Source organism: Zonotrichia leucophrys, chromosome 2 (assembly GCF_028769735.1).
Source record: "Zonotrichia leucophrys gambelii isolate GWCS_2022_RI chromosome 2, RI_Zleu_2.0, whole genome shotgun sequence".
Lineage (NCBI taxonomy): Eukaryota > Metazoa > Chordata > Aves > Passeriformes > Passerellidae > Zonotrichia > Zonotrichia leucophrys.
Window position 1 is genome coordinate 149,583,000 of NC_088171.1, and position 19,666 is coordinate 149,602,665.

Genomic DNA, 19,666 nt, shown 5'->3' on the forward strand with positions numbered 1-19,666 from the left:
AGACTAATGAACACCGGGGAAGACCCTGAGGTGTATCCAGCCAGAATAATGTAAAGAAAGGAAGGAAACTAAATTTTTTTTCCTTTGGCAGCCCCTTCTGAACTGCAGGATGTTTAACTCTGAAATATGTCTCTGTTACACTCACATGGAGTAGCCTTGGCTGGGTGATGGGATCACACAGGGGACAGGAGCTGTCTGTGGCATTTCTGTCAGAATTTCAGCTCTGCAGGCTGGTGCATGTGGCCAGGGGGGTGGGATTCACTAGTCTGGAGGCAGAAGGAAAGCTAAAATGCAGCACTCTGAGGCTGATGTTTCCTACTTTGCCTCATGTAGCTGTGGTGCTGTCCTAGGGTGATGTTATGATGCTTGTATCCCCATTCATGTGTTCTGTTTATGCTGGATATTGTGTTCTGTGCCTTCAAGACTGGCTCTGAAGAGTGAAAGTTTTGTTTAGGTTTTTTATCAGCCTGGCAGGACACAGAGACAGGCAGTACTTAGTGTGGCTTTGGCGTTTTGCTTTGCTCTCGCTCTTGCTTATGCTTTGCTTCTGCTTGCTCTTGCTTCTGCTCATTAGCTAGTTTAGCTAAACAGTCCAGATTTCTTCCTGGACTGTTTCTCCTTTCCTTTTTTTTTGGACCTACTCGAACCTGCTCTGGGCTGGGCCCTGGGAACACCGAGAGTTTGCACCTTGCGGCCTAGCGGGGCCTACCCTGGGCAGCAGCTGCCCAAGCGCCGGAGGGACTGATAACAGAGTGACCACCCCCAGAGAGACTTTCTGAATTTGTCATCTTTTTCAGAGTGGTGAAAAAGTGTTGCCATCTGGTATTGTTCATTTTGTGTACTGGGGTTGCTGTGCTGTTAAATAAACAGGTTCTTTCCACTTTTCTCTGAGGAATCCTTCCTGAATCCTCCCCCTCTCCCGGGGGAGGAGGGGCTGTGTGGGTTTGCTTTCTGGAGGGGTCTCCTTTGGAGATTCTCTCCCATATTTGCCCTAAACCAGGACAGGTGTTTTGGGGCACCCTCCTGCAGCCATTGCCCTGTGGTGTGGATGGGCCAGGCAAGACACCCAGATGACCTCCTGCCACCATCCCAGGCCAAGTCTGTGTCAATCACAGAACTTGCCAGACAAATTGTTCTTGTTTGGAGGCAACTTTTCTCCCTAGCAGCCTCCAGAAACTGAGTCAGCTGGCATCAATCCTTCAGAGCAGGAACAGATCTCCTCTCCATGCAGCATTTTCAGCTGCTGGGCTGCTGGCTGGGTATTGCTTTAGTGAAATGGGGTATCACAAGGGGTGGGAAGTGAGGAAGGCAAAGTTCTGGAGTGTTACATCAGCATCTGATCCTGATCTGTGGTGGAGCCATCTGTTCTTGGAGAACCTGGGACCAGTTCATATTATGGATATTAGAAACATTTATTTAGGGAATGACAGGGAAAGAAACCTCAAGATGTTTTGAGATGGTGGCAAATCCTGTAGGAAGAGATAAATCTGTCCTCTGGGAAGGGTTGGGGGCTGCCAAGCAGGTGTCCACTCTGTGCTTAGTATGCACAGTATCTTGCTGGCAAGAGAGGGTTTCTGCCTTTATTTCTGAGGCGTGGCTTTCCTTATCATGATTAGTTTGGAGGATTGATTTATACCTTTCTCCAGCCTCTCAAATCCAAGTGACTGGTGGATCCCAAGAGGTTTTGCTCTTTGCTAAGTGAAGATCACACTATCAAAACCCTCCCAAACCAGCTCTTAGCTGCTCTTGGGGCACTTCTAAGAAATCCTCCCCTCCCTGCTGAAGGCAGTTCTGAAGGGAGAGGAAAAGGCTTAAGATCAAGGGAGAAGAGAGGAAGATGCAGGTCTTGGCACTGGAGAAAGGCTCCTCCCCTGCATTTGGATGGTGCTGAAGTGCCTGAGCTCCATCAGACCTGCATGGGCTGTGTGGGCACAGCACTGAGTCAGGGTCCTGTGAACATCCAGAGATTGAAGGGACATGAGGAAAACTCCAGCAAGCCTCAAGAGCTTTGCCAGGACCCTTTTCAAAGCTCTGGGCATGCTGGAAATGGATGTCCTCACAGGCAGGAAAAGACAAAAAGAACTTCATCCCTGGGAAAGGAAAATCTCTAGAGGCTCATGGAAAACCAGGAACACACTGATTTACAGCAGTTGAAAACCTGTTCTCCACGACCTATTAAATATAGAATTATGTCCTTAATTGTTGGGAATTTAGCTGACTAGAGACTGGAAAAGTACAAGGCCGTGGCTGATTCCAAGTCCTGCACCTGCAAGATAGCGTGTCCTTGGGCCTAGCTGGGTATGATAACAAGTAGACAGAGAGACGTGGGAAATAGAGAATGTAGGCCCAAAGGAATGAGGAAGAGTTGATGGTATAGTTTAACCAATAGATCGCTTGGCTTACAGAATATTCATAAGCTTATTACTTGCTGTATAAGTGTCTGATGCTCTCTTCAATAAATGGAACTTGCTTATCACTCATATTGAGTGTCCGAGTCTCCCCTCACCGACAAATGGCTCATCCCTGACAAAGGCCTCATTCTGCGACATTTAATCCCCAATCTTTCCTTGTCACCCTGGTCAATAAATAACTGCTAAACTGTCATGGTTTGAGCCTGGCACAGAGCCAGTGCCCCCCATGAAAATGCCCTCACCCTGGTGTCTGCTGTGAGATGTGACCAGGAATAAGCAAAACAGGCTTTAGCTTAAACATAAAGAACACTTTATTACCTAAACTACAGGGAAATAGGGAAAAACTATAAGGAAAAGAAAAAAAAAATTGAAAACCTTACAAAAACCACTTTCCTCCTCCCCACTACCTGACTTTCCCAATCCGATACATTCTCCCAAATCACCAACTGCCCAGCCTGCACCACACTTTAGTATACTCAAACTTCAGTTCATGAAGAGGAAAGGAGTCCTTCTTGTTCCATAGGCTTCCCCTGAAAACACGCTGAAACCTCGTGTGCTTCCCTGTCACTTCGGCACCGCCTGGAAAAAAGTCCTTTTGCCGCTTGTGACATCTTCCTTCCATGCCCAGTGCTCTCACCACTGCGCATGGCCAGAGCTGCTTTTAGGGTTGTCTTTCAAGGATGCCTTGTCTCACTCCAAAAAGGCACAGTCTCTGCTTTGGGACATCTGTCCCCCCCATATTTTTCCAACCCCCTGGGGCCGGGGGGTCCTCACGATGAACCCTCCTGGTTCTGAGCCACTGCTTCCCCCTAAGTGCAGTCTCTGTGTCACAGGAACAACTGAGTCTATGGCCACAAGAAAAGTCCAGCCAAAAGGCTACTCCAAATCATCTCTCCTCATTCAATCATCTCTACGTTCTTCGGGCCAGGTCTTTGTCTCATCTCATCTCTTATCTCTCTTCTTATTCAGTTTCGAGGAGGATTAGCATTTTTGCAAGGCCCCAATCATGAAAGAAAGGGGTTAAAACTTTCAGTCTCTGTCCCGGAGCTGCGGCACTCCCACACACGCTGCCGCTCCAGCCGGGCACTCTTCCCCCCCCTTCTCCTCCTGGGCCGGCTGCTATCACATTCGGTGTCGCCGGCTCTCTCTCTCCCTCCTGGGGGGGGGGGGGGGGGGGGGGGAAATGGCTGCCCGAGGGCTGACTCCCTGGGATCTTCCACCCTTCCATCCTCGAGGGCCTCCTCACCTCCCATCTCTGTCCAGGCCCAGGGCCTACCACGTGGCTGCCCCTCCCCCGCCCAGCAGCAGCGGCTGGACGGGGGGGGGGAGATCTGACCTCTTCGCCTCAACGTCCCAAGAGAGCCTGCCAGGGGCAGAGCCCTGCTTTTTAACCCCTGTGTATTCTCGGAGGTGTGTCCAAACCCCACTGGCTACACCAGGTGCCAGTCTCAAACTCAAAACCTTCATTGGTTTGACCACAGCTTCCCAGAATTCCCACTTCTTCCTGGTCAAACCACCACATAAACTCTGCCAGTGCCTCTGTCTGCTGCCCCTTCACTGGATCTGAAACACAGATACCCAGACCAAGGCAGACCCTGCCTTTGTTTTTCAGTATTTTAGGAGTTTCCTGATGTAGAAGTCACACCCAGACCCCTGTGCTAAGTTATCCCAATGCAACCCTCCACAATTTTTTATAAATTCTTTGTAATCTCATGCATAATGTTGGCCTTCATGACCTCCTTTGGTAATGAGTCCCACAAATTATTACATGCATTGTGTAGAAGGAAAGCCCTTTCCATTTACTGCTATCAAACACTTTGCCTGCCTGACTCTGGATACTGGTTAGGTTCTAGCATGATCAGCAATCAGAAAACATTTTAATTTTTGCCATATTTGGCCCTAATTGGTTCCCAGTTTAAGGAATTCCACCTCAGAAAGCACAAAGGGCTTTATTTCCAAAAATCTGTAGCCTTCATTCATGATAAAGACTGGCTTTGCCTGCCATCTGAGATAATTTAGGCTGAATGGGAGAAACTGAGAAATGGTGTCCTAGAAATCAAGAAATTTATGTGGAGCATTCACAGGAGAATGATGTTTTAATCACTGAAGTTTTAAAGTCTACGAGTAATTTGTGTTTATTTTAACCTATCTTTATCCAATGAATAAATAACACTGGGAGGAAGGAAGTCTTTATTAAGGATTCAGCCTCCTTTCCCTGTTCAGATGAAGAATTTAGAGATTGCAATAAATATGCCTTTGAATCCAGAAAAGGCTTTTCAGCAGAACAAAGGAAGGCCAATACTAACATTCCTAATCAAGGAAAGACAGACATATTAAAGTGATCAATCCAAAGCCTTTCAGGCCTGGTTTCTACATCAGAAAGATTTCTGGGTATAACCTGAAAGCCCAAATATCTTGATAATGAGACACAAGTCTGCCATGATTGTCTTTTTTGGGTAAATATTAGCAAATTTGTCTAGATTTGACTTGAATATTTTCTGATTAATTTTTTTCCCCATAAAAAGTGCTGATATAATTGAAACTGAAACTTTCTATAGGAAATACCCATTTCAATGAAACATCAGTTGAGAAAAATTTCTCAGGTCCCCATCTGAATTTGGGGCCAAAACCAGAGGGGCAGGGAGTTTTTGTGCCATTTTATCTGAGCCTGGGGGATGTGGAAATCCCACAGGACAGGGATCACAGTGATTGAAATCCCTGCTGCTGTGAATATCAGGTGTTAGAAAGTGAGTGACAGTAGAGATTCTTTGCAGTGATGAGTAATCATGTAGTGGGCTCTGTTATCTTGGTTCTGAGACCAGTTTGGGAAAGCGTGGTAGCTTTCCAGACTGTGGGATTCTGGAATAATGGAGTAAATATGGTTTCACTTGTGACAGTGGTTGGAAGCTGGGTTGGATGAGGGTGGAACAGAGATTGGAACTCTGGTAAGTGACCTGTGGGCTGGGTGAGAAAAAATAACATCTGTCTCATTCTCTCTGATTTTCTGGGGATAAAAATGATGATTTAATTTTTTTTTTCTCAGCTCTGAGAATGTGAAAGTCATGGTATTATCCATTCCATGGAATTGAGGGGAGAGACAATTCCCCTCTGTGCAGTATTTACCTCCCAGCTGCCTTCATCCTGCTCTCTGTTCCTTTCATCTCTCTCCCCTGAGCTCTTCCTGTGCTCAGATGTTGCTTATCCTGTCATGCTGGAGATTGACACCACCTGCAAACACATCTGCCTGACTGGAGAGATCACCTGGGTCATGGCTGAATTCCTTGAGAACTTCCAGAAGAGAAAGGTGGATGAATTCCCAGTGAGGTCTGTCAGCAGTTTATGTAGCTTGGATCCATAGCTGCTAAACAATGATTGATCAGGGTTTGTTTGACAGCTGTGCTCTAAACCTTTGCACATGTTAATGTTAGCACATATTTTGGTTCTGATGCAGAATTCCCCTGGGTCAGGCTGTGTTTGCAGGGGCAGGTGGGGGATGGAAATTTTCCCTGGCTGTGACCTGGGCTTTTAAACCATGGGAAGTACAGCAGGTAGTTGTTATTGTAGTAGCAATGGCAGATGTCATGTCCCAGTGAGGCCAGGCTGCTTTTCTCAGCCCTGCCACCTTCTCCCTGCTTCCCCCAGAGCCTCCCTTCACCTCTGCATAGCAGGGTGACCAGGCTGCCATCTGAACAGGTAAATCACATTCACAGTCTTGTTCAGGTAGAAATAATTCCTAAAAAATGCTAGACAGAGATGGGCCAGGCTGGGAAGTTGCATCTTTCAACCAACTTTCACCCTCTGCATCCCCAGTGTGATAATGGGGCCAGTCCCCTCTTGCTGGCTGCTGCTTTTCAGGCCAGCACGTCAGAGATCTGTGCAGAAACAGCTCAGTTTTCCCAGAGAATGTCTGGACAGGTCTGTTTTGTGTCCAGCTCTGCTCATCATGCTGTTTTTGTCCATGCAGGTGTTGCTGTGTGCAGCCCTGCTCATGCTGCATGCTAAACCAAGGGAAAGGATTGGCAGGAGATGAGGCACAGAGCTCGTGGCATGAGCTCTGCCTCCCAATCCTTGGGCTGCAGGGCTGTGATCCCACCTGGACAGAGATCAGATGGCACCTGCAGGGTCTGTCTGTCACCCTGCCAGCACTTCCCATCCAAGAACAAGCTTTGTAAACCAAATTTCTCTTTCCTCAGCAGCTCCCTGACAGATTCTGGGAGCACTGGGAACACACATCAGGGTGGTGACAATGCTGGTGGCCAGGCAGACTGGGATGGCTGCAATCTGCCTCTGACAGTGGGCCCTTGGGAGCTGCTGGAAGGGAGCCCCAAAAAACTCAGAGACTACAAAATCTGCTTAACATCTCTGCAAAGTCTGTGCTGCAGCATGTGGGGGATCAGTGATCAGAGATGTGCTTTTATCAGGGCTCTGTGCAAGCTGCTTTTAACCCACTGAGGTGGGAATACCTACATTTCTGTTTGAGATCAGGGTAGTCATGGGCTGACAAGAACTCAAGGAGCATTTCAGGGCTCTCAGGCTCATGGTGGGATTTTTAGGACCATGAAGGGCTAGGAGTTGGACTTGATGATCCTTGTGTGTCCCTTCCAACTCAGGATATTCCATGATTCTGATTCTATTGGGCCAGTGGACAGGGCAGTTTCTTCTTTGGCTGTTCAGCCCTGGCCTTGCTCTTGGCAGCTTCCATCTCCCTCTGCTCTGAGCCCTTACATCCAGCCATGCTGTGATCCCTGTGACTGTTTCCTTGTCCTGAACCCAGTGAAGGCTGTTTTCTCTCCTACCTCTCTGTTCCCCACAGGATGATGGCAAAATACAGCAGTGAATTCTTATGGGAGCACAGCTTAGCAGGAAACACTGCAGTGGGACTGGCTCAGGGATTTCAGCAGGCATCAGCCACTAACACACAAAAAACCCCCCAAACCAAACAATGCAGGGATGCAATCCAGAGTTTGCCTTTTCAGGGATGAAGCTGGAAATGGACTAGCATCGCCCTCTGGTGCAAGTTCCCAGAATTAACCGAGCAGCTCCAGCAGCGAAAAACCTGCCTGGGATTGAAAACCTGACCAGAACAAGGGTGGTGTGGCTGGTCCCAAGGAGAGATAACCTTCATCCTCAGCATTTTCAGCCTGATTCTCCCCTCAGAAATATTTGGGAAGCAAGTTGATGAGTGCTGGGATAGAGCAAAGAAAGAAAAGTAATGGGCAGTGGCAGCTGGACTCATGTTTTTCATAGCGAGGATCTGAGTCTCTGGGGTTGCTAAAAGTTTTCTAATTTATTTTTAAGATAAATGATCTTTTCTATTTAAGAAAGAAATAGAAAGAATAGCTGAGATCCCATCAGAAAAAAACCCCAGTTTTATTTTCTAGTCATGGGAGCAAATAACTACAGAAATTTCTATATAATATAACTCATCAGCCAAATAGCCAAATTTTTATTTTCCTCAGTCTCAGTCTTTTCATCTGCTTCTTTTCTAAGGAGAAAGCATAACTGTGTTCACAGGCACCACCAACACAGCTCAGCTGAAATAAGGAGCTGGGGCTCTGTGTGTGTCATGGCACAAAGTTAAAAGCAAATGTTTGGCACTAACCTTATTCAAATGAAGATTTTTTATTTGAGTTTTCCGGGAAGAAAAACAAACAAAAAAATTTGAATTATTTGAGCAAAACCACAGCTTTTTCTCACAGCAAAACTTGATTTTGCATAACTTGCCTTTCCTGCTGAGCAATTGTTCCTGCAGACAATTCCTACAGCCCTTTCAGAAAGGCAGGGGATCACCAGCTGGCATCTTCTGGCCTGTACGTGGCCAATTAGTTCAAACCAATTAGGCAATTATTGGGTGTTACTAAACTGGAGTTCATTTCAACAAATTGGAAACAGCTGAGGAATTTGGCATCAAAAAAACAAATCCAAAGGATTTCCCAAACCAGATTCTTCCCTCTCTGCATTCCCTTTCAGGAAACTTACCTGTGATGTTGCCCTTGGCCTTGTGGCAGTGAAAGAAAGTGATCACCTTACCAGGCAGGGGATCCCAGAGGTGTCTGAATTCATCACAGAATGAGCCAGAAAAGCCTGTCCTGAATCCTCTCTGGAAGGGTGGATCACTTGTCCAGATTGCTCCAGCAGGGTGCAAAACCAGCCAGATTATTTGGGGAGCAGACTGGGATCCCAGCGATAGGCATCCATCTGGGCATTGCTCTAAGAATATTTTCTCTTCCCTCATGTGGCATTCTTTCCAAACAGGAGCTGGAGCAATAAAAAGCAGAAATAAGGCTTGGAAATGAGGCTACCCCTAACTTTAGTGTGAGGCACTAAATGGCATAAATTTTTTCAAAGTTTCTGGGGGTTTACAAAGAATTGAGAAGTTGCCTAAATATCTGGTACTGTTCAAAACACTCTACAGATATTTATGGAAGGTCACTAAACCCTTTAGACACCCATATCCTCTTGTGGCAGCTGGAGGTTGATGGGAACACCCCATCTGGTCTGAAAAACCTGTGTTAGGACACTAAATTGCACCCTTAGCATGAAGTAAAGCCCATGTAGACAATTCCATACCCAGTCCTAGAGTATCCTGAGTTGGAAGGGACCCACAGGGATCCTCAAATCCAGCTCCTTGCCCTTACCAGGAGGGTCCCAACAATCACACCATGAATCCCCAGTCAAACCCTCCTCAGCTCTGTGCACTCCTGGACACCCCATGTTGTGCTGGACTTGGTCTGGACCCTGGGGAAGGTGCAGAGTTGTTCTGGTGGGACTGGAGAGGAAAACATGCAGAAAGAAGTTCTGGGTTTGTGCCAGATCACTGTAACGAGTGATCTGAAATGCAAGGAGGTTGAGCTGGAGCAGCAGAGGAGCACATGGCTGCTTCCCAGCACTGACTTTGTCCAGGGTCTTCAAATGACCATGTGAACAAATCCTACAAGATCCCAAACATCCTCATCTTCCTTCTGATCAGCTGAGAAGCAATCACTGAGATTTATTTCAACTGAAGTTCGCAGTGGCAGATGTTGGTGATCCTCTGTACTGAATGTCCTGTTTCAGGAAAAAACCCCAGTCCTGGTGGATCCCATAACCTGGTCATGAACAGGGTCCTTCACCATTCTCTGACACTGGGTACAAAATGTCTCTTGAATGCAGTGGCATGGATTTAATTGGTTGTGAAGAGGGATTTTTAACAAAAGCATACAAAGAGAGTACAAGATTAGTGGCTTTAGGCAGAAGGAGAGTAGGTTTAGACAAGGTATGATGGAGAAATTCTCCCATGTGAGGGTGTTGAGGCCCTGGAATTGGTTGTCCAGAGAAATTATGGATACCCTATCCCTGGAAGTGTTCAAGGCCAGACTGGATGGAGCTTGGAGCAATCTGGGATAGTGAGAGGTGTCCCTGCCCATGGCTGGGGTTGCAACAAGATGATCTTTCATGTTTCCCAACCTGAAATATTCCATGACTCTATGAAGGATTTGATCAAATCAATATGTGACTGAAGACAGAAACCTGTGTCTGGTCCCAAAGTATTAATTTTCAAGGGGGAATCACTAGGGAAATAGCTGTGAAGGTTTGTAGTGAAACAGGCCCCTAAATATATTTCAGCACAAAGCTGACAACAGCTAGGGCCACATGTGATATGCCTCTGGAATCCTAGCAGGGTTGATTTATCTTGGTGTTAGGCCTAATATACTTAAAAGCCCTTTATAAATAACCCAGGACCTTTTGCACTTGCTGTTTTACAGACTTGCTTTGTTTATTTGACTGGTTGAGCTGGGCCTGTAATTTTTAATGAAAATAAACTCCTTGTCAAGGACCTTTTCCTTTTGGGACCTTCCAAAGGACACATAGAGCAATTCTGTGCTTCTTCCCTGCTTCCCAGCAGTCCCATCAGTTTTTATCTCTTTGGCTTATGAAAGGCAAGGCCTGGGGAAAGGTTAACTGAGCCCCTGTGGGTTGTGTTTCTTCAGGCCCTCAAAGCAGAATCGTAAAAATCACAAAATCACAGAAAGGTTTGGGTTGGAAGGGACCTTAGAGACCATTGAGTTCCCTGCCATGGGAAGAGACACCTTCTATTCCACTATTCCAGGTTGCTCCAAGCCCCATCCAGCCGGGCATTGAACACTTCCATGGATGGGACACCCCCAGATTTTCTGAGCAAGGAGTCTTCTAATTTTGGGTTTGGTTTTTCTAAAGGTAGGATTGGCACTCAACATGCAGATAGAGCTCAAGTTCAGCCCAAAGGATCAAGAGGAATTTGCAGAGGAGGGTGGGTGAGGGGCAGAGAAGCGACCATGGTCATGATTTGGAAAGGGGGTAGGAGGGTAAATCCCATCTGTTCCTTTTCCTCATATCCAATCTAAACCTCCCTGACACAGCTCCAGCCACTCCCTCAGGTCACCAGAAGGAAGGAATCAGCTGATAGGAGGAGCAATATTTGCTATATCTTCATTTATCTCTCTGGTTTTTCTCTTCTGCCCTCTGAATTTCAGGTATTCTCCCTCTGCGATGAACTGGTTCATTCTTTGCTATAGAGCTGTTTTCCCCCTGTACTTTGCTTATCTCTGGCACCAGCATTTTTCTTCTAACAGATCCCCAGGATCAGCAGAGGGAGTGCAAGAGCAAGGAAAAGAGAAATGTGCACACTGAATGTGTGATCTTAGTGCTCCATGAGCCTGGCCAGGGATGAATGAGCCCTCTGGAGAGGAGACCCTTCTGGCCATCTGAGAGAGTCCTTCTGCATTTTCACACAAAAAAGGGACATCAGATGTTCTCAGTAATCTTTATTCTCCTTGTGGATATGAGAAAATCTGATTACATTATAGCAGCAGTAGAAAAAAAAGCAAATAAATTAAGTGTGAACTTAGGATCCAGGTTAAAAGATTTTCATCCAGATAATTTAGAAATCAACAACATTCACAGACAAACACACAGAGAAAAAAAGTAGAAACTGTGAAAATCACCTAGTCAGCTACTATTTCACCATTTCAGAGAGAACAAAGGGGATGAAGGGCTTTGTGCTAGTCAGCAACGTGACTTGGTGACCCTTGGTTTGGCAATGACAAATGTTGTCTTTGTTATCCAAAAAATCCAAGGTCCTCACATCTAGCACGTTGCACAAGGTTGCATTTAAGTGCCACTGAGGCCAAGGAGATTTGAGCACACAGCTGAGAGTGCTCTGCTGAACCACAGCCCCAGCCTGTAAATATTTGTTAACTTAGCTCAAGAGCGCAGGGAACACAAATCTTACAGCTCCAATGAGTGGCTGGTGTAGCAGTCAAGGCACTCGAGCCTTTCTCTCATTTAACAAAAACAGAAAAAAATAATGCTTAACTATTTAAATATCTGCCCTTCATTAATCTTTTCCCAGTAATTATTAGCCCAATAAGCAAGCACATCATATAGCTACCTGTAAGCACAAGGTATTATTGCCTATTCCATTTGCACTAGAAAAAAAGCAAAAAAACCAAAAAAAACCCCAAAAAAACAAACAAACAAACAAAAACTCCCCAAAGCATTTAAATTGCAAAATTAAGATAAAGCCAAAAAAAAGAAATACCTTCTCTCACATCTATCTGCCTCACCATGTGATGGGACCATTTTTTCAGCGTCAGCTCCCCAAAAAATGACACAATAGTAATGAGTACAAATGACCTAAAGGAGGAAAAAACCTGAGCCAACACTCACCAGGTATCTCAGGGGTTTCAGCTCCCATTACCCAGTTTGATGTAGGCACCATGAAGATCTAGACTGAACAGATCAGCTGAAAGGGTGCTTAGGTATTTTGCTGAATTTGGGGTGCACCCAGCCTATGCTGTCTGACCCCAGGCAGGGGAAGCCTCTTTCTGTGCATTACTGCTGAGAAATGCCCACCAGGAGACAGCTCCTACCTCCTGCACTCCTGAGGAAGGCTTTAACTGGGAGCACTGAATGCCCAAGGTGAGGTGTGTGATTTAGTAAAAGTGTTCTCAAGATGCTGTGGTTCTCCTCTTGGAAAACCTGTGGAAGAGCATCTCCCTGGTGCACCCTCTTGGACCACTGCTCTGGAGACTGTTGGGCTCCTTAAAAGCCAAGATCCAGGAGCAATTTCTTGGGCTGGCCTTGAGAGAGTTCATTCAAGCAGGGTTGAGTCCAGCTGCTCCAAGCAGTGAGGTTATGTCATGGACAATCTCCTGAAAGGACTGTGACAGAAATATCCCTTGCTGTGCACAGGCTCTGCCCACCAGCCCCAGGGAATCTTCTGCTCCCCTCAGGCTGCAGGAGACCCTTCTGCAGAGCAGAGCCCAGGGACCAGCACACCTATGCCCATAGAAGCTTTCTACCCTCGTGCATGGCACCAGCTAGAACAATCCTGGGGCTGTTTTTCTGACACCAGTTCCTTTTCTATCACCAGTTTGCTGTGAGTGGATCTGGGAGTGCAATTCTCCCAGAACATGGAGCAACAGGGCTGAAACACTGAAGAAAACTCATTGCAAACCTGCTGTGGGTGCTACAGCAGAAAGCTGAGAGCTCTGGAGTGTCAGGGGCTGGAAAAGGCCTTGGCCATCCCTATGGGAGCCTGTGGAGGGCTCTTGGTTTCATTTTTAGATGTGTCCTCCTTCTCTTGTGTCCCAGAGCTGTGGTGCCAGGAGGTTTGGTTAACCACCCTGGGGGCATCCACCTGAGCCAGGAAGGCAGGAGATGTGGAGGAGCCCTGTGACATCCCAGTGTCCCGGTGATCAGCCATGGCCCATCCCTGACACCCTCAAGCCACCAGAGTTGTTATTCCCAGACCTGTTTAACCACTCTCACATTTCATGACAGCACAGGGTGGTGGAAGTTATCAACAATGATTGTTTGATGTGTTTAATTGGCCTGCAGTTAATTATATAATATTTCTTTATAAAGAAGATAATGAAAGAGAGCTGCCAGCATGGCTGATGCATTTGTCATTCCCATGGCCTGCCTAGGGGATGGCAAGGTTGGCCTTGTTCAGGAGTTTTAGGCTTGGCTCAGGAACAGTCCACTCCAGCTGGAGTTACAAAGACCTGCTCTCTGGTGTTCTTTTTTGTTCTTTTTAGTCTGTTTTGTTCTATTTTGTCTGTTTTATTCTATTTAGCCTCTTATTTTTTCCTGCTGTTTTCTCCAGGGAGCTTGATGGGGAGGAAAGAAGGAGAAGTGAGTTTGCCCTGTCATGAATTACATCACTTCTGTCTCCTTCTCTCCTCTAAGACCACGGAGTTTGCCTTAGGACCCTTCCCTGGTGCTGCAGGGCTCCTGAAGAGGTCGTTGATGCCCCACACATGGCAGGGCCAGTGCTGGGCTGGGCTGAGAGCAGCTGGGCCTGCAGCTCTCCCACCCCAGCCACATGTGCCTGCCAACCCCACTGTGAAACTGTGCTCTAAAAATGGGTCAGGCTGCTCCAAAGGAGGAGAATTGGTCTGCCAGCAGGTCAGTGGCTGTTTGAGGCTGCACCTCTGCATCCATGCCCTCATCTGCTGCTTCATCCTCCAACCCACAGTGATGTTTTCCTCTCCAGGTTGGTGGCAGCGTCTGAGATGCCTCCAGAAGGAAACAGCAGTTCCCAAATCAGCATCATCATGTGTCACAGACATCTTTTTCTATAAAAATCCTTTCTTTAGGATTTTCCCTTCTGAGAAGCTGCGGCCTCAGAAAAAGAATATAAAGAATGGTTTCTTCTGTGGAATGCAACAGGTGTATTTTTGATTGGGCCATCTTGAATGTTTATAATTAATGGCCAATCAAGGACTGAGCTATCTCGGACACAGCCCGAGAGAGCTGGCTGTGTTATCATTCTTTTCTATTCTATTCTTAGCTTAGCTAACTTCTGAGGAAACCTAATTCTTTTTAGTATAGTTATAATGTAATATATATATCATAAAATAAATCAAGCTTTCTGAACATGGAGTCAACATTCTCGTCTCTTCCTTCACCTGAAAACCCCTGTGACCACTGTCATAATCATGAAGCCACATCCTGCAGCTCTTCCTTCCCAATCCATCATGTATCCCACCCTGACTTAACCCCAAACCTGAGGCTTCCATCTTCCTACATCCTCTCTCACTTTTTATTACAGACAAGTCTGGGATGGAAATTGCACCATAAACCAAAGCACAACTGTACAAGGCTGTGCAGAGACTCCACAGTGAGGTGCCCCCTTTCTTTTCAGGGGCCAGAGCTGAGAAATGGTCATGAGCCCTTTTTTTCCTCAGAAGGGGAAGAATCCACAGCCTGTCCACCCTGCACAGCAGCAGGGCTGGGCTCAGAGCAGTTTGGGCAGGTCTGGAGTGAGGACATTGTTCTCCATCACCCCTGGGGCTGGCAGTCCCCAAAACCATGACAGGCCAGTGATGGTTTATGGTCTCCCCAAAGTGCCAGTGACAGAGAGGGCTTGCAAGACCCCAGGGAAGGCTTTGCAAACGCAGCAGGGATGCTCTTGGCACAGCAAAGTGCTTTGACACCACAGCCCAGCTTTTTTCCCCTTGTTTTCCTAAAGAAGCAAGATTTATGTGAGTAATCCAGGCAGTTCCAACCCAAATGATGCTGAGTAGAAGAGCCCTCCAGGAGATTTTGTTCCCTCCAGATTTGTGAGGGAAAAGCAGCCCCTGCCCTTGGGATTGTGGCATTGAGGGGCCCCTCCCTGTGCTTGGAAGGATGGAGGACAGAGAATTACTGGTGCAAAAATGGGCTGAGCTGTGCTCTCCACCCTGAAGGGACAGGGAATGTGCCTGAGGGACATGGTGCCATCCAGAGGGACCTGGACAAGCTTGGGAAGTTGGCCATGGAATCTTGTGAAGTTCAACAAAGCCAAGTGCTGGTGCTGCACCTGGGTCAGGGCAATGTCTGTTATCAATCCAGGTACAAGACAGACATGGAATTCTTGAACTGGGTCTAGAGGAGGGCCATGAAAGGGATCAGAGGGCTGGAGCACCTCTGCTCTGGAGACAGCCCAGGACATTTGGGGCTGTTTAGGCTGGAGATGGGAAGGCTCCAGCAAGACCTTAAGACCTTTTCAGTACCTAAAAGGCGCATATTAAAAAAAAAAAAAAGAGAACAGACATTTTAGCAGGGTCTGTAGTGATGGTTCAAAGGGCAGTGGCTTTAAAATGAAAGATGTCAATTTAGATTTGATATTAGAAAGAAGTCTTGTTACAGTGAGGGTGGTAAAACACCAGCACAGGTTGCTCAGACTGTTGTGGATGCCCCATTCTTGGAAACATTCAAGACCAGGTTGGATGGGGCTCTGATATACTTGGTTTAGTGGGGTCTGGACTAGATGACATTTTAAGGTCACTTCCCATCCAAACCATTTTATGATTCAATGATCCATGGAAGCCTCTCTGCCACCTGCCTCCACCCAGCCTCTATGCAGGCATCTCATCCATGGCACCCTGGCTTTTAAAGCCCTTCCCAGTCTCCTGTGCCAGGCTGGATCAAGGCTTGTGGAGGGGTGGATGCTGGGCATCACCTCTCTTGGCTGTTCACAGCAGGACTGACTTCCATAAATCTCTTTGCATCCTGTTTTTCAGGAGGGGACAGTATCACTGGAGTAAACCACGAGACCAGGTGGTTTTTCACCCAAGCTGCCTCTCAAACCAAAGTGGTTTTCCAGGCCAGTTGGCACTGCAGTTCTGTGCTGGACAGTGTGGCTGAACCTCTCCATGGTCTCACAGGGGAGAGAGAGACCATGGCATCTCTTATGGCATCTCCTCTCACCTTCAGCAGGACAGGGAGGCCGGGACAAGCTCTGCCTCCCAACAGGAGGGCACAAAGGAAATGCTCCATCCCTCAGGGCTCATTCCCCATCCGGGGGCGATGGGGGAGGATGGGACCAGGCAAGCCCGGCCATGTGTGATGGGAGGAGGAGAATGGGAAGGGAAGGATGCTTGGATTCGTCCCGCTGGGCTGTCATCTCCCCCCTGGATTTATCACCCAGCGCTAATGAGAGGCAGCCGGTGCTGTGTGATGCGGACAAGCCCCGGCTTCGCTCGCAGGGTTTGCCACGTCCTGGCAGAGATGCTCCAGCTCAGCTCGTGTCCTCAGGAGCTCTCGGGCTGAGCCGGGGGGTGGTGGGGAATGTGAAGGGCAGCAAACGCGAGACAGGCTCTGCTGGGGCAAGCACAGCCCTGAGCCAAGCTTTTCTTCTGGCAGCCGGCTCCACGCAATCACAGGGGGATTATCTTTTCTTTCTTCTGTGTTTTTCCCCCCCTCCTGATGTGTCTTGTATGAGCCCTGGAGGGGAGAAGATTATTTAAACCTGACGTGTCCCCTCTGGTCCTTCTCATGCTGCCAACCCCGCAAGGCTGCGGATGCTTTTCCACCTTCGCAAGGCTGCTCCATCTGCCAGGAGCTGCACATCCCACCCTCCACCGAGCCCACCCCCGGGCTCTCCTTGGGTGGAGGAAGAGGAAGCCGCCCACACCACCCCGAGAATCCCCCCATTGTCTTCCTCACTCGTGGGAAGCCCCAGTGACACCGCCAGGGCTGCAGGGAGGGCAGGAATCTCGGGCAGGATGCAGGGAAGGACCCGCAGCGCGGGTTTGGTTTGGCAGCCCCTCTCAGACAATAAAAGGTCAGGCTGCAGAGAAGATTGTTTTGTTGATTTTTTTTTTTTTTCAATTTCCCTGGCTTTTGTTCAAGGCTGTGTCCTTAAGGACGGGGATTCTCTACGCCGGTGGCAGGCTCAGAGCACGGGTGGGCGGCTGGGTCTTTGTCTGGCGGGGTTTTTAGTGTGCAAATGATTTTGCTGGAGCACCAGCTGCGAGAGGAGGAGGAGGCTGGGCTGGGTGTGAGCTCAGCGAGAGGAGGTGAAACTCTGCACCAGGGTTTGGTTTGGTTGGATATCTGAAGTATCTTCTTTTTCACACTGAAGTTTTAGAGGTTTTCAGGGGACCCAGAAGATCAGGAATTGAAGCACATGCTATGGAGGATGCTGCATATGTGGAATAAAATGAGGGCAAACAGCCCCAAGCAGAGCCTGAGATTAGGTCTGTAAGGAAATGGTCACACAGGGTTTGAGAGCATCCTTTTGATTTTGGGTAGGATTTGATGTTTTTGGGATGCTTCTGCTGCTTCCTAATCTTTTTGGGGCAGGGACATTTTCCTAAAGCTGTGCACCCTCCACTGAATCTCCGTCCCTGGAATGTTCAAAGGACACTGAGATGTGGCCCTTGGGGACATGGTTTAGTGGTGAGCACAGTGGAGCTGGGTTAATGGTTGGAGTCAGTGATCTTGGAGGTTTTTCTAAGCTGAATGATTCTATAATCACACCCAGCCTGATCCCTGCTGTCCCACAGCCCGAGGGTCAAGGACCACAGCACTCTGCTGTCACACACATGGGTTTTGCAGGGTCACTGTGGCTGTGCCTCTCCTCCAGCTCAGGGAGGTGAGCTCAGGCCTCACCTGGTGTCTCCTGCCAGGCTCCCCACAGCCATCTCCTCTCCCTGGCCACTGTGCAAAGAGACACACAATGAACCCTCATGAGTTTAAAGGCTGCCATAATATCTGTCTTCTATCTGAGTTTCATACAAACTTCAGGACAAAGCAAGGAAACTGGTTTTTGGGTGTAGAACAGCTGCCTCAGGCTCAATCCAAGCAAGCCTGGAGCTCAGATCCTTGGAAGATGCAAAGGCCTTGATGCATCATGGGCCAACACCTTCTCCTGGTCTCTGGTACCTGTGCTAAGATGGTGCTGAGCAGCAAAACTGCCTTTGTGGGCCAGACATGTCTAGGGGTGATGTCAGGCTGGTAATAACAACAGGGTGATTGTTAATAAAACCAGTCTGATCTAGAATCTGATTCATGAAAGCATAAATAGCAGAAATATAAAAAAATGCCAGGCAATGTGGGTTTCTGGAGCAGGGTCTTGTTGTACCAGCTTGATGCCATTATTTTAGAATATAAGGTTGGCCCATAAACATAACTGTGTATTCAACAGGCTTGTAAAATATTAGATTTGTACAGTTTGGTGTTCCAGTGGGGGGGAAAGCACCACACATCAGTAGAGCACATGTTCAATGAGCTAAGAGTTGGCTGTCTGACAGATCTCAAAAAGGGGTGATCAGTGAGCTATCACCAGGGCCTGGATCTGTTTCTTCAGTGGAAAATCCTTGGCCCAAAGCTGTGCAGCCTTTTCCTCCAGTGAGCTGGAAATAAATGTGAAATTGCTCCTGAAGAAGCTGTGAGAGGAGAAAAATGGGGTAGAAAATGGACAAACACCCACAGAGACTTGTCAATTGCTCTTAGTATGAAATTATTTCGCAGAATCATCGAATCATCAAGGTTGGAAAAGACTTCTAAGGGCATCAAGTCCAACCATTAACCCAGAACCACCATGTTCACCACTAAACTCTGCTCCCAAGTGCCACATCTACATAGCTTTTAAATACCTCCAGGGATGGTGACTCCTCAGCTTCCCTGGCTGGCCAGTTCCAGTGCTTGATCACCCTTTCTGGAAGGAAATTTTTTCCTGATATCCAATCAAAACCTCTCCAGGTACAACTTGAGGCCATTTCCTCTTGTCATTTGTAACCTGGGGGAATAAACCAACCCCTCCTGGCTCCAATCTCCTCCTTTCCTTCAGGCCTCAGCTTCCTCAGCCATTCCTCATCAGATTTGTTCTCCAGACCCTCTCTCAGCTTCACCACCTGGACAGGATAGGACACACTTTGTAACAATTTGGCACCTGCATTTTCATGCAGATTTCTGTCCATCCAGCTGGAAAGGACCCCAGTGGTGGATTGAGGGATCCAAATGTGAGGGGTTCCAGCTCAACCTCTTCAGGACATGATGGATCACAGCTGACGGAGACAAGAGACATCTCATTGCAGGGCTTTGAGTGTGGTAAATCTGCATCTCGTGATAGAAAAACTCTCAAGAGAAAACAGAAAATAGGTTGAGTTATGGGTGCATGTAGGGAAGGGATTTAACTGCTTTAGATGAGTCTGGAATCCACATCTGAGGAGCTGTGGATGGTGAAATCCTCTGACAAGCTGTGGCTGCCCCATCCCTGGAGATGTTCAAGGCCAGGTTGGACAGGGCTTGGAGCATCCTGGGAGAGTGAAGGTGTCCTGCCCATGGCAGGGAGCTGGAATTGGATGATCTTTGAGACCCCTTCCAACTCAAATCATTCTGTGATCCAGTATTCTATGAAACTGCGTTCAATCACACTTTAGAGAGGATCCTGAGCTGTCTGTGGGGGGAGCAGGCAGTCTGGACATAATTCCCTCTGCAGCCAGGGACATTTTAACCATAAC